We start from the raw sequence: 12,922 nt of genomic DNA on the forward strand, positions 1-12,922 counted from the left end.
TCCCTGCAAGCTTCAGGTGCTTTTTTCTTCTGTCATGAGTGTCCTGGTCACAGTCCTCAGCATCAATTCCTCAAACAAGGATGTCTCTAGGAGGACTGGGACTGATTGTACAATTTCTCTATTAAATAGTGCCTATGACTGTACAGTTAGAATGCAAACTAATAAATACTATGATAAACTGCAATATTTCTGTAGTCATAGGCGCTATTTAATGGAGAAATTGTAAAATTGGTAAACTAATAATTATAAGTAAGTATAGATATATGTAGGTACATATATATATATATATATGTATATACAAAATAGAGGTAAAAAATAATAGGTAAAAGCAGATAATGTTGCAGTCTGAGCAAAGCTATTCCATTTATATACTAAGGACATTAGCCTTCAACATCGTCCCATAGATAACTGAATATCAGCTGCATCGGACACTATTGGCCACGTGTTCCTGCTGTGCTCTGGGTTTTCGTGACATTAAACTCTTGGTTCTGCTCCAGCTTGTCTTCAGTCTCCTCTCCTGGACCACTGTCCATGCCCTGCACCCTCACCTGTGCTCCCGTACCTCAACGCTGTATCCCTGCAATCTCTTGAAGATCTCGTCAGCTCTTCACAGTTCTCAATTCTGTGCAGCTGATGCCCTGGTCTCTACATGCATTCCCCATTCCCAGTCTTGAATCAACTATTGGGCATTTTGAATTCAGTCCACAATACGCATCTCAGACTTAACGCGTGTGACCTTGAGCGAGTCACTCTTTGGGCCCAAGTTTTTTCATCTTTTAGATGATGGGGTTGGTTTGAAGGCTTCTAGTTTCCTTTTCAGCTTTAGTTCTGATCCCGTGTCCAAATTTGAACTCATTGTTTTTCCTAAAAGCAGCCCTTCAGAATTGTCTGTTTCTCTCAAGGGCACCACCGTTTTTTCCAGTCACCTGGTTGTTAACCTGGGAGTTAACCTCAACCTGATCCGGTAGAAAGAATGCTCACTGTGGAGTCAGTGCATCTGGGTTCAAATCCTTCCTCTGGCACTTGCCTGTGTGACCCTGGGCAAGTCACAACTTACAGGGGCTGTTTTCTCATCTGTAAAATGGGGTTGGTGGTCACACACTAGATCTCACCATTACTTCCCCAAAGAAAAACTCTTGACATTCCTCTACATGATAACTTCCTATCATCCCTTCTTCCTATATCTCATTCCTCCTAAATGCATTCTTAACTCTTGAGACTGCTGACCTTTCTATCCCTCAGTACTTTCCCAAGCTAGTTCTTTCCTTTTTCTCTGACTTCCCTTCCTCTCCAGCCTTTACCTCATAGTTAACAAATTTCCTCTACTCTGGCCTCTGCTCAAATCCCTTGTCCCCTTGTCCTGTCCCTTGACAAGCCTGTCATCTGCTTCCTCTGCTCTTACTCATGCTGCTGAAGGGAGTGACGTTTGGGTCCTAAACTTCTTGTTAACCAGCTTCAGTTGGGTCCTCGCTATGGTGAAGAAATCTTTTATTCCTCCGTTTTAATTGATTCTCTCTCTCTCTCTCTCTCTCTCTCTGTGTCTTTTTCTCCTCTCTAACTCTCTATCTCTCTGTCTGTCTCTCTGACTCTATCTGTCTCCTCTCTCTGTCTCTTTTTGTTTCTCTCTTTCTCTTTCTCTCTTTCCCTCTCTCCAAAAGCTTTCCCAAATATTTTTCTTCTCTCTTCAAATCTCTCATACCGTCTCCTATCCTCTTTTAGCTGAAGATCTCAACATTCATCGTGAGCTTCCACTCTTCCCCTTCTTTTCATCTCAAAATCCCTTGATGTCATCCCTCCCTCCTCCCTCCTTTCTCCTCTCTCTGACAGTGAAGTGTCCCTTGCTGAGGCTAAGCCTTCTATATGTACCAGTCAGACCATAAACTACCTACTATGTGTTAAACAGTGTGCTAAGAGCTAGGAATAAAAGTACGAAAGAGAAAGACACCCCTGCCCTCAAGGCGCTTACAATATAACTGGAATGAAAGAAAGCTGAAAAGGGAGAGGGAAAGGTGCCCCCTGGGGCCAAAGAAGTCCAGGTGGGTGGGAAGTGAAGAGATGGCGGACCTGGGTGCCCTCCTTAAATGGAGGCTTTTCTAAGAGCTTTTGGTACTTCCCATTCCGAGGGACCAAGAGTCCTGAGGGTTCTGAAGACGGAGGAGTCCAAGATGATGCAGTCTTCTAGGGTGATGAGGTTCTTGACAAGGAAGTTCCTGGATGATGGAAAAATGCAAAGGAAGACAGCCAGATGGAAAATGCCATTTACCCTTAATCCCATCCTGTCCTGTCTTTCCTAGTTGACTGCAGTCTCAATGGGCAAACTCTGTCTCTGGTTTCTAACCTCTCCCCGTTTACTGATCCTTTCCCAAACATGCCCATTTCTACCTCTGTAGAAAGTCTTCACTAGGCTCTATCATCCCTTCAAGCTGTCATCCTTTATTTCTCTTCCCTTTTCCAGCCAAACTCCTACCTCTATTTCCTTTTTTCTCATTTCTCCGCTCTTTGCAATCTGACTTCTGACATCGTTTGCCTGACCCTACTTTTTCCCCAGTTCCTAATGATCTCTTAATTACAAAATCTGGTGGCATTTTCAGGCCTCGCCCTTCTGGACCTAATGCTGCTTTTGATACTTGTCTACCCTCTGACTGGTAGATACTCCTCTCTGGTCACCTCTCTGCTGGTTCTCCTGCCTTTCTGACTACTCCTCAGTCTCCCTGCTGATTAATCATTCGTATCACACCCCGTGATGGTGAGTAGCTCTTTCTTGGGCCCTCTCCTTCCTCTCACAATTTTTTTCTTGGTGACCTCAACTACTCTTAGGGGTTTAATCATCATTGCTGGGCTAAGGACTCTCAGAACTGTGTGTCTGGTTCTCGTCTCTCCCTTAAGCTTCAATCCTTCATTATTAATTGCCCATTGGACATTTTAAACTGGCTAGCCCGTCAATGTTCCAAACTCAGTATGTCCAAAATAGAACTCATCATCTTTCTCCCCAAATCCTTTCCTCTTTCAAACTTTCTCATTTCTGTTGGAGGCCCCGCCATCCTAAGTCTTCCAAGTCTGTGATCTTGGCGTTATCTTTAATTCTCTATTTATTCAGTCATTTGCCAAATCTCGCTATTTTTGCATTCTCAACGACTCTAGCACTTGCTCTTTTTTTCTCCAACCACATGGCTGCTCCCTTAGTACTGGACAGCCAGCTTTTACTGGCTGAGCCAATCATTAAATTGTCAGCGTGAGCATTTATTTACTCCTTGGAAGTAAGCAAATACAAATCAGGGCTTAGTATATTGTTTTGTTATTGGACTAGACTTAAGAAAATGTTAATAATAATGCAGATTAAAAATTTTAAAGTTTGTCTTGCTTTTCAGCGAGCCAGTTGTTAAATGCTTTCTAGCACACCTGTGGTCCAGGCTCTTATCACTTGTCCCCTACATCACTGCAATGATTTTTTTTTTTTTTAGGCAACTGGGGTTAAGTGACTTGCCCAGGGTCACATAGCTAATAAGTGTTATGTGTCCGAAGCCTAATTTGAACTCAGGTCCTCCTGAATCCTCCTGAAGCTGGTACTCTATTCACTTAGCTGCCCCTGCAATGATCTTCTAATTGAACTCGCTACCTTGTTTGTCCTTACTATAAACCCTTCTCCCCTCACCAGTGCCAAAGTAATTTTCTTTGCACTCAAGCTGGTCACCACAAACCTCAACTTAACACACTCTAATGCCTCCCTCTTGCCTTGGGATCAGACATGAACTCCTCTGATCAGCTTTCAAAGCCCCTGATGAAACCATCTAGCTGCCATGTTGCCATCACCTTCTACAAGGAAAGCATCAGAGATATTGTCAAATACTGTGCTGACATCCATGAAAACTCTTCTGTGGCATTTCCCTATCCCCTAGTCTAGTGACCTTGTCTAGAAAGCATTAGAGCCTGTCTTTGCTTATTCAGCACTTATGTGCCTGGCACTGTGCTAAGTGCTGGGGATACAAATATAAGCAGAAACATAGTCCCCTGACCTCAAGGAGCTGACATTCCAATGAGGGATGGGGAGGGAACACTGCAGGGGTGGAGGCATTTCCAGTGTGTGAATTCCAGGAGTGGAGTGAGTTTCCAGGTCAAAGAGAGTTGTGGGGCATTGTAGAATAAGACTGGAAGTAAGGAGTCCAGCCTGGAGAGAGGTTGCTCTTCAGTCATTTTTCAGGCGTGTCTGACTCTCCCTGACCTCATTTGGGGTTTTCTTGGCAAAGATGCTGGAGTGATTTGCCATTTCCTTCTCCAGCTCATTTTGCAGATGAGGAAACTGAGCAAACAGGGTTAAATGACTTGCCCAGTGTCACACAGTTAGTTAGTGTCCAGACTTGAACTTAGGTCTTCCTGACTCCAGGCCCAGCGTTCTATACACTGCACCGCCTAGCTGTCTCGAATTGGCAATGACAATGGATAATGAAGAAAAGACAGAACTCTAATTGTCTAACTCTTGTTTCGGCCAAGGAGAATGACCTTTGACTGAGAAATAACTAAAACAAAAAGAGATAACAGGTAGTTCATACCAAAGATAGGTAGGAGGAGAGTCAGAGAACACCTAACTACTTGAACTCGGTGAGTTCAGATCGCTAGGCCAAGATGAACTGTATCCTCAGGTATGGAGATCAGCAGCAGCAGCATCAGAGTCTGATGGGATTATTGAGTCACTGTCATTGAATCTTTGAAAGATCCTGGACACAGAAAGTTCTTAGGCCAGAGGTTCCGCAGGATTAAAGGTGGGGAAATGTCCTGATTTTATTTTATTTTATTTTTTAAAAAAATAAAGTGGAGTGTATAACCTAGAGGCCAGTAGACTTAACTTTGATTCTTGGCAAAATTCTAGAATGCGTATTGAAGGATTGGTTAGGGAACATGTAGAAAATGAAGCAGTGATAGCAAAAAACCTGCGTGATTTTGTCATGAATGGGTCACGGCACACCTTGGCTCTAATGCCTCCTGGACAAGGTCTCTAGACTAGGGGGTAGTGAAATACCTCAGAAGAGTTTTCATAGATGTCAACACAGTATTTGACAACATATCTGATGCTTGCCTTGTAGAAGGTGATGGCGACATGGCGGTTGGATGGTTTCATTAAGGGGACTCTTGACTGGTTGAATGTCAATGGTTCAATGCTGACTTTGAAGGTGCCTAGTGGGAGTATGCCAAAGGATTTCTGCTGGGCTCTGTCCTGTTTAACATTGTTATCAATTGCTTGGCTAAAGGCACAAGGTGGCATGGTTAACTCTTTTACTGATAACACCAAGCTGGGAGGGATAGCTAATACACTGCGTGACAGAGTCAGGATCCCAAAATGATCTGGGCTAGAGCACTAAGCTGAATCTAATAAGATGAAATTTAATGTGGAGATATGTGAAGTATCACATCTGGGTTCAAGAAATTACATTCATAATTATTGTGTGAGGGGAGTGTGGTTAGGCAACACTTTTTTTTTCTGTGAAAGATATATGGGGATTTTGGTGCACAACTAGTTTAATATGAGTTAATTGTGTGCTCTGTCAGACAAGAAAACAAAAGTAATACCATGACATACTGAGATAGCTATAGCATCCAAGATTTAGGAGGTAATGGATTGGCTGGTCAGACCGTAACTGTAGCATTATGTTCAGTTCTGGGGGCCACGTTTTAGAAGAGCATCCACAGAAGGGCAATCAGGGTGGTGAAGGGCCAAGAGGTGATCCCATATGTAGATCAGTTAAAGGAACTGTGGGGTTTTAGCCCAGAGAACGGAAGACTCAGGGAGAACGTGAGAGATATTTTATGTTATCTGAAGGGAGACGATTAGACTTTTTCCACGTGGCTGCAGGAGGCAGACCTAGGAGCAGTAGGAGGATGTGACAGAGAGGTAAGCTTAGTCTTCACATCAAGGAAAACTTCCTAGGATGAGAGCCGTCCCAAAGTGGAATGGCTGCCTCTGGAGGGTGTGGCCTCCTCTTCCTTGTAGACCTCTCATCTTTGTTGTATATCTTTTATTTTATTTTTGGAGGCAATTGGGCTGAAGTGACCTGCCCATAGTCACACAGCTAGGAAGTGTCTGAGGCTGGATTTGAACTCAGGTCCTCCTGACTCCAGGACTCTATTCACTGCACCACCTAGCTTCCCTCTGGAGATGTTTTAAAGGGAATTTTTTTTTTTCCAGGTAATAGATTGGACTAGGAAATGGCCTTTGAGGTCCTTTCCAACTCTGAGATTTTGTGATTTTGGTTCCAGTGAGGAGATGAACTCAGTGCTATGCATGGAGAGCTCAGTATGGATAGGAGAATGAATTCAAGTGTGGGCATGGAGGCTGATGCATTCATTCACCCGGCCTGTGCGAGAGAGTAGACAATCTCCTACGAGATGCTGTTTATTTTTCTTTTAATTTCATTCAAAAAAATACTCTGCAGTTTGGTCCCTTACAGGAAATATCATTGGGTGGGCTTGATGGTTGAAAACTGGAATATTCAATGTATACCATTGAATGTATATGCAGAGCCTATGTCAGATTGTGTACCATCTTGGGGAAGGAGGAGGAGAGGGAGGGGGAGAAAATTCAAAACTCAAAAGCTTATGGAAGTGAATGTTGAAAACTAAAAATAAATTAATAAAATAAAATTTTTTTTAAAAAAAAGTATACCATTGAGGAGCAAACAAGATACAAATGGACAGTCCATATACATGTTTATACATGATAGGGATAGGGACCAGACTTTTGGTTTCATTGGTCTAATTATATTTATATAGCACTTCAAGGTATACAGAGTGTTATCTTGCAACACACCTCTGAGGTAAGTGTTGTGATTATCTCTATTTTATAGATGAGGAAACTGAGGCAGACAGAGGTGAAGTGACTTGCCCAGGGTCATACTGCTGTAATAACTGCCTGAGGCAGGGTTTGAACTCAGGTTTTTCTGACTCCAAGTCCATTGTTCTAACTACAGAGCCACTTAGCTGCCTGTAGAGGCTATAGTTGAATTTCTTCAAACAAGACTACCCTTATTGATTTAAAAATTAATAAAGTGCTACTGTCTAGTAGAAATGTTCATGTTGCGTTTCTTTTGCATTTAAACTGACCTAGACCTCTTGCCTAGAGGAACTGAGCCAAGCTGTTTGTATGTCTGTTTTCTGCTTTCAAAGTAAATATTTCTTTGTAAAAGCTAATAAAAATGAATGGAACAGGTAGCCCTAACATGAATGTACTTAACATTTAAAAGAGAAAGACATGACACATGCAGCTCCTAGTGAGGAATTTCCTCTACCAATGCAGGTGAGCATTTTATAGTCTTAGTTGCCTAGAAAAGTTAAGTGACTTACCCAGGGTCATCCAGCTAGTATGTGACAGAGGGTAAGTCTAGGACACAGGCCTTAGTTTTGAGGCCAGTTTTCTAGCCACTATTTCCTGCTGCCCATATATGCTATACTTTAATTTCTTTCAAACTTTTATACAGCTATCCTTATTGATTTAAAAATTAATGGATTAGCATGAAAGCTCCTCTTTAAAAAAAACAAAAGAAAAGGCAAATACCCATGAGGTGGTGCCGTAGTGCACAGAACACTGAGTCAGGAAGACTCATCTTCCTGAGTTCAAATCTGACTTCAGACACTTACTAGCTGTATGACTTTGGGCAAGTCACTTAATTCTGTTTTCCTGAGTTTCCTCATCTTGAAAATGAACTGGAGAAGGAAATGGCAAATCACTCTGGTGTCTTTGCCAAGAAAACCCCAAATGGGGTCATGGAGAGTTGGACACAATCAAAACGACTGCATGACCACAAAAATTCTTGTATTGTCTTTATTCAGAGCCCTCTCAATGACCTAAGTATCTTTCCTCTCCCATCCAACCCTAAAGAAGTATATAGCATATTGCTTTAGGGGTTTCTTATAGAGAGATTTATCACCTTGCCAGAAATGTTGAGATTCCTACAATTGTTACGTAGTGGAAAATGGGGAGGATCTAGAATGGGAAGATCTGGGGTCAAATCTTCCCTTGTGCATGACCTCAGGAAAGCCTTTCTGGACTTGTTTTCCTGTAAATTGGGAGAGTTAGATCTGAGGATCTCCATGGTCTCCTCCATTTCCAAATTTACAATCCTATGATTCTAAGTGATGACTCAGAAGTATAATAGAATATAGCACTGTCTTTAGGAAATGTGAACCTGCATGATAATGGTTCATGCTTGTAGACAGCTTCTCTAAGGAGGGCCAACCAAATGTCGGGAAGACTGTGATAAAGGCACACTGTGCTTGGTTGTAGCTTTTCCTTCCGATCACTAAATTTAGAGGTGCTGTATATACTGGGTTTCGATTTTGTTTTGAACTCAGAGATTTTTTTTTCCTTCAGGTTCTGACAGTGGGTAAACTCAGTAAAACTGATGGATGGTCTCTTTCAGTTAGGAATCAAGGGAAGTCAGAAAGGACAGGAGTCTGAGACAGGCGTGCTGTGAGAAATCACATCAGAAGAATCCTCAGCTTAAGCAACAATTGTGAGACTCAGGATCCGAGCATTAACATTTCAGAAATGAATTTTTAAAATTCTTAATGGGACTTTTGGATGGTTACAATTTCTCCTCTCGCTTCTTCATGAGATTTGATACTTTAAATTCCCCTTTGTCATGTGTTAACCACCAGCAGGCAACCTGGAGAGTTATCATTTACTGAGTGACTGAGTGAAAAGATCCTTTATGGTAGAAGTAATATCAAAATTTTTTTCCTGGAGGTATCCATTTTTCTGTCTTTATATTAACCAACCCCATTAAATCTGTACTAGTGAAAAGCGAACTTCAGAGGGTTAAAAATTAAGGTCATTTCTATAGTCTGTTCCCTGTAGGACATCATCTAAAAGCAAATGCACCTAGAAGTGTGTGTGTGTGTGTGTGTGTGTGTGTGTGTACATATATATATATATATAATATATATATATGTATGTATATATATACATGCACACATACACACATATACACACATACATATGTATATATAATGCATGTATGTATAGATATAGATATATTTATAAACTGTAAAGTTTATCCTGCTTTTATTGTTTCAAAATTAAAAAAAACAACTTTCACTGGTTCATTTGATTGCCAGTCTCTTTTCCATCTTCTTTGGCATTTTATGGCTTTGAAATAAGGAGAAGGAATTCCAAATGCCTCCTTAGAAGGGAGGAGGGACATATGTTTGCCACTGATTATTGCCAACAATCCCAAATCCAATAAAGTCTTCAGAATCACAGTGACTGAAAATGGTGGTGTCCACTTGTGGATTTTCTTTTAAGAGTTAAAGAAACAGATTTCTGAACCTTTATAGGCTCTTATCCACATAATCTACAAAGACAATGTCACTGCCTAACTGTAGATGTTTAGTAGCAGAGCTCATGGCTTGGCTGCCTTGTCTGTTTAGAGATCTCCTGTTAGCATCTGTTCTTCCCTCATGGAAAATACTTGGTGTATATTTTCTCTTGACTTCTTTGTGTATATTGTTTCTTCGCAATAGAATGCAGCTCCTCAGAAGCAGAGATTGTATCATTTTTATGTTTGTATTTCTAGCACCTAGGATAGTGCTTGGCACCATCTACAGTTTCCTGCTTTTATTTCCTATTATTTGCTATTCAGAAATGCTGCATACCTAAGAGTATAATTGTCCTGGTTTATCACAGGTTCACCACTGATAATGTGTGTGATGTGCTGTGTTTTAGATATGAAATAAGTAATAGCTGTTCTATTCACCTATAAAGACTACACTAACTTTTAAAAAGGAGAAAGAAGGAAAATAACAAAATATCCTATCTAGGAAGGACTTGCAAAAACTGGAGAAGAAGACGAGAGAGGTGAAAATGGAATAGACATGAGGTGAGGGGGAAATTGAGAAAAAAAATAATGGAGAAATAGAAGTGGGCTATTCATGATGCCTTATTCAGGCAGTTATTAGGACAGAGAAGTGAAAATTACCATCCATGAAAAGAAAAGTACCTTTCTGTCTCAAAGAAATTATAGACAAATAAACATTTATCATTTGACATCATCTCTGGCTTAATCCCGACAATCAGTGATGATTGCGTACTATTGTTCACTTGAGCTGTTAGGCCAAGTCTGAATTTTCTCCTCAATGTTTCATAAGATCCCAGATTGAAAAGGTGAAATAGCAGATGGGGAGAAATTGGACACAGCCTAATAGTCCTGGAAAACAAATTCCTGTCATATTTTAGTTTGAATCCTAAGTCAGTTTAGAAAGCCTAAGCACTTTTGTGTGGTTTTCATAGTTATTTAAAGACTTTCTCCTAGCCTATAAACTTTGAAAAATATTATATTTAGAGCCAGTATTGCAGATATGTTTCTGAGCTAGCATTTTCCTCTCTTTCCGTTTACAATCCTCTTCAACATTATTGGTGGCAAGCAATGGTCCAAAACATTCACAGCTGCAGTTATAAAATTTCACTTCTTCCCTCACCATGACAGAAAAAAATGGTTAGAAACTGATTATTTGGAAGGGATACGTGGGTATTATCAGTTCAGCAGAAACATTTCCTTTGATGCCCCTCACTCTGATACCCTGAAGAGCTTAGGAGCTAAGTGTCCCCTCAACAAAGGGGAAGTTCTGAGCCACATCTCAGGGTTGATCATAAAAGAAGAGATTCAACAAAGCATTATTTTTCAGGGCCACCATTGGAAAGAAGCCCAACCAAATTCATGACCAATGAGAATTCATTTTCAGGATATATGAAGGAGAAAAGCTAGCTCAGGGTGGAGATCCACTAGAGAGTCCTGATAATAAAAAGATTAGAAAGCTGGCATCATCAGCAGTATCTGAGTGCCCACTGGGTGCATGGCCTCAATGTTGACTGTTACATAGATCAGAAAGTGTGAATTAAAAACCTCTTGGTGCTAGTACTACCAACATTGGGAAGAGGAACTCAATGGAAGTAAACATTCCTACTTGAATTCCCTATAATGGTTGTTTCAAAAGCTTTCTTTTTTCCTGAGGCCACCAACTCATCCCCTGCTCCTCACTCACTCTGAATGCTTGATTCCTATATTTCCAAGGTTGTGAATACCCTCAACTTCCCATGTCCTACCTTAGTATCTTTTAGTATTTTCTCCCCTCCTCTTTCATCCCACTTCTGAGAGTGTTTCTCCTGAAAGATAACATTTACAAGAAGAGTTCTTTGAGCTGTGGATTTGATCCCTTTACCTCAGTTTTCTAGAACTTTGTTCCATCAAATATTATCTTCCCTTTCCCCCTCACTCCAACAGTATCAGTCTTCAACTAATGGACTGGCTTCTCCTTCTGTGCTTACCTATGTTCAGGTCTGGCTTAGCCTTATCTCGATGCTGCTACCCACCCAACTCCCTTCTAGAAGTAGTCTCCACTCACCATATTAGTTTTTTGACTGACTGGTAGTTCCTTCCCACCCCCTAACCCCCATCCAATCTGTCCCATCCATCACCACCAAGTTTCATATAATTTTCCTTTTGACAAATATTTGTTAAATACCTATTATGTTCAAGGCAGTATGTGCTTCTTGAAGCACAGCTCTGACCATATTTCTCTCCTATTCAAAATCCTTCACTGGCTCTCTGTTGACTATCAAATAAAATATTATTCTGACATTGAGGACCTCTACAGTATCATTCCAATCTTATTTATATTTACATTCTTATGATATCCTAACAGACTTGCCATTCTCTGAACATGACCTGTTTTCTTGCATCCATGCCTTGTTTTTGCCTGGCATATAGCAGATGCCCTTCCTATCACCTCTACCTGATGAAATCCTGCTCATCCTTAAAAGTCCAGCTCAAATGCTACTGTCTTCCTAATTTCCTCCTCAAGCCTTCCCTGATTTCCCATTCCTGTCCCCAAAGCTGGATGGAATTTCTTCTTGTCTGAACTCATAGCTCTTGGTACTTTTCTTATATCACTTATCAGAAAGTCCCTTTTATTAGCATTACTTTGGTACCTTCCTTTCCCACTCCATCAGATAATTGGCTCCTTAAGGTCAAGGACTATGTCTTATGCATCTTTGTATTCTGTATAATGGCTAGCTTTATGATGGTCACATAGAAGATACTCCGTAAGGTGTTATATAAATGTAAGTTATTTTTGTTTGTTAAGGATGGGGATGATGAGGAGGAAGAAGGCAGGGGAAGGGGAAGAGGAGGAGAGGAGGGAGGAAAAGGAGGAAGAGAAAGGTTGTTTTCTACAAAGATGATGAAGAAACTACCATGCTCCCTAATGCTCTATCCTTCCTAAGAGAAAAAAAGTGATACAGACAGAGGGAGAGGGAGATTTCAGAGTTGGAAAGGCCTTCAATGGTATCTGGTCCAAATGGTAACTGAAAAACAGTTCTCTCTATAACAATCTGACTTTTGTTTTGCACTCTTCCAGGGAGGGGGGGGCCTATTGTTTAATAAGGCAGCTCATTCCCCTTTTGACCAGCTCTAATTGTTACTAAGATTCTCTTTCTATTAAGCCTAAATTTGTCTGTCCTTCGCTCCTCATTTCTGCCCTCTGAGGTCAATCAGAACAAGTCTAATCCCTCCAACATGAAGGCCTTGCAGATAATTGAACACTACCATCTTGTGTCCCTGGCTTCTCTTCTCCAGAGGAAACAAACACATTTTGCTCCACTGTGTTCTCATAGGGCATAAACTTAGGGCCTTTCGCCAGTCCAGGAAGCTCCTCCAGACATTCTCCAGCTTACAAATGTCCACCTTGAGCTGCTTTAAAGGGTTATTGTTTCTTTGGTTTTATATTTTAATGATTAAAAAAACCCCTAAATTTGAATCCTAACTGTTTCCTAACTGTGTGGCCTTGGGACAAATAACTTCTCTCTGGAACAGTTTCCTCATCTGCAAAATGAGGAGGTTGCCTTAGATCAGGAATTCTTAACCTCTGGTCCATGAAC

Source organism: Vombatus ursinus, unplaced genomic scaffold (genome assembly GCF_900497805.2).
Source record: "Vombatus ursinus unplaced genomic scaffold, bare-nosed wombat genome assembly UNPS02009824.1, whole genome shotgun sequence".
In the NCBI taxonomy this organism is placed as follows: domain Eukaryota; kingdom Metazoa; phylum Chordata; class Mammalia; order Diprotodontia; family Vombatidae; genus Vombatus; species Vombatus ursinus.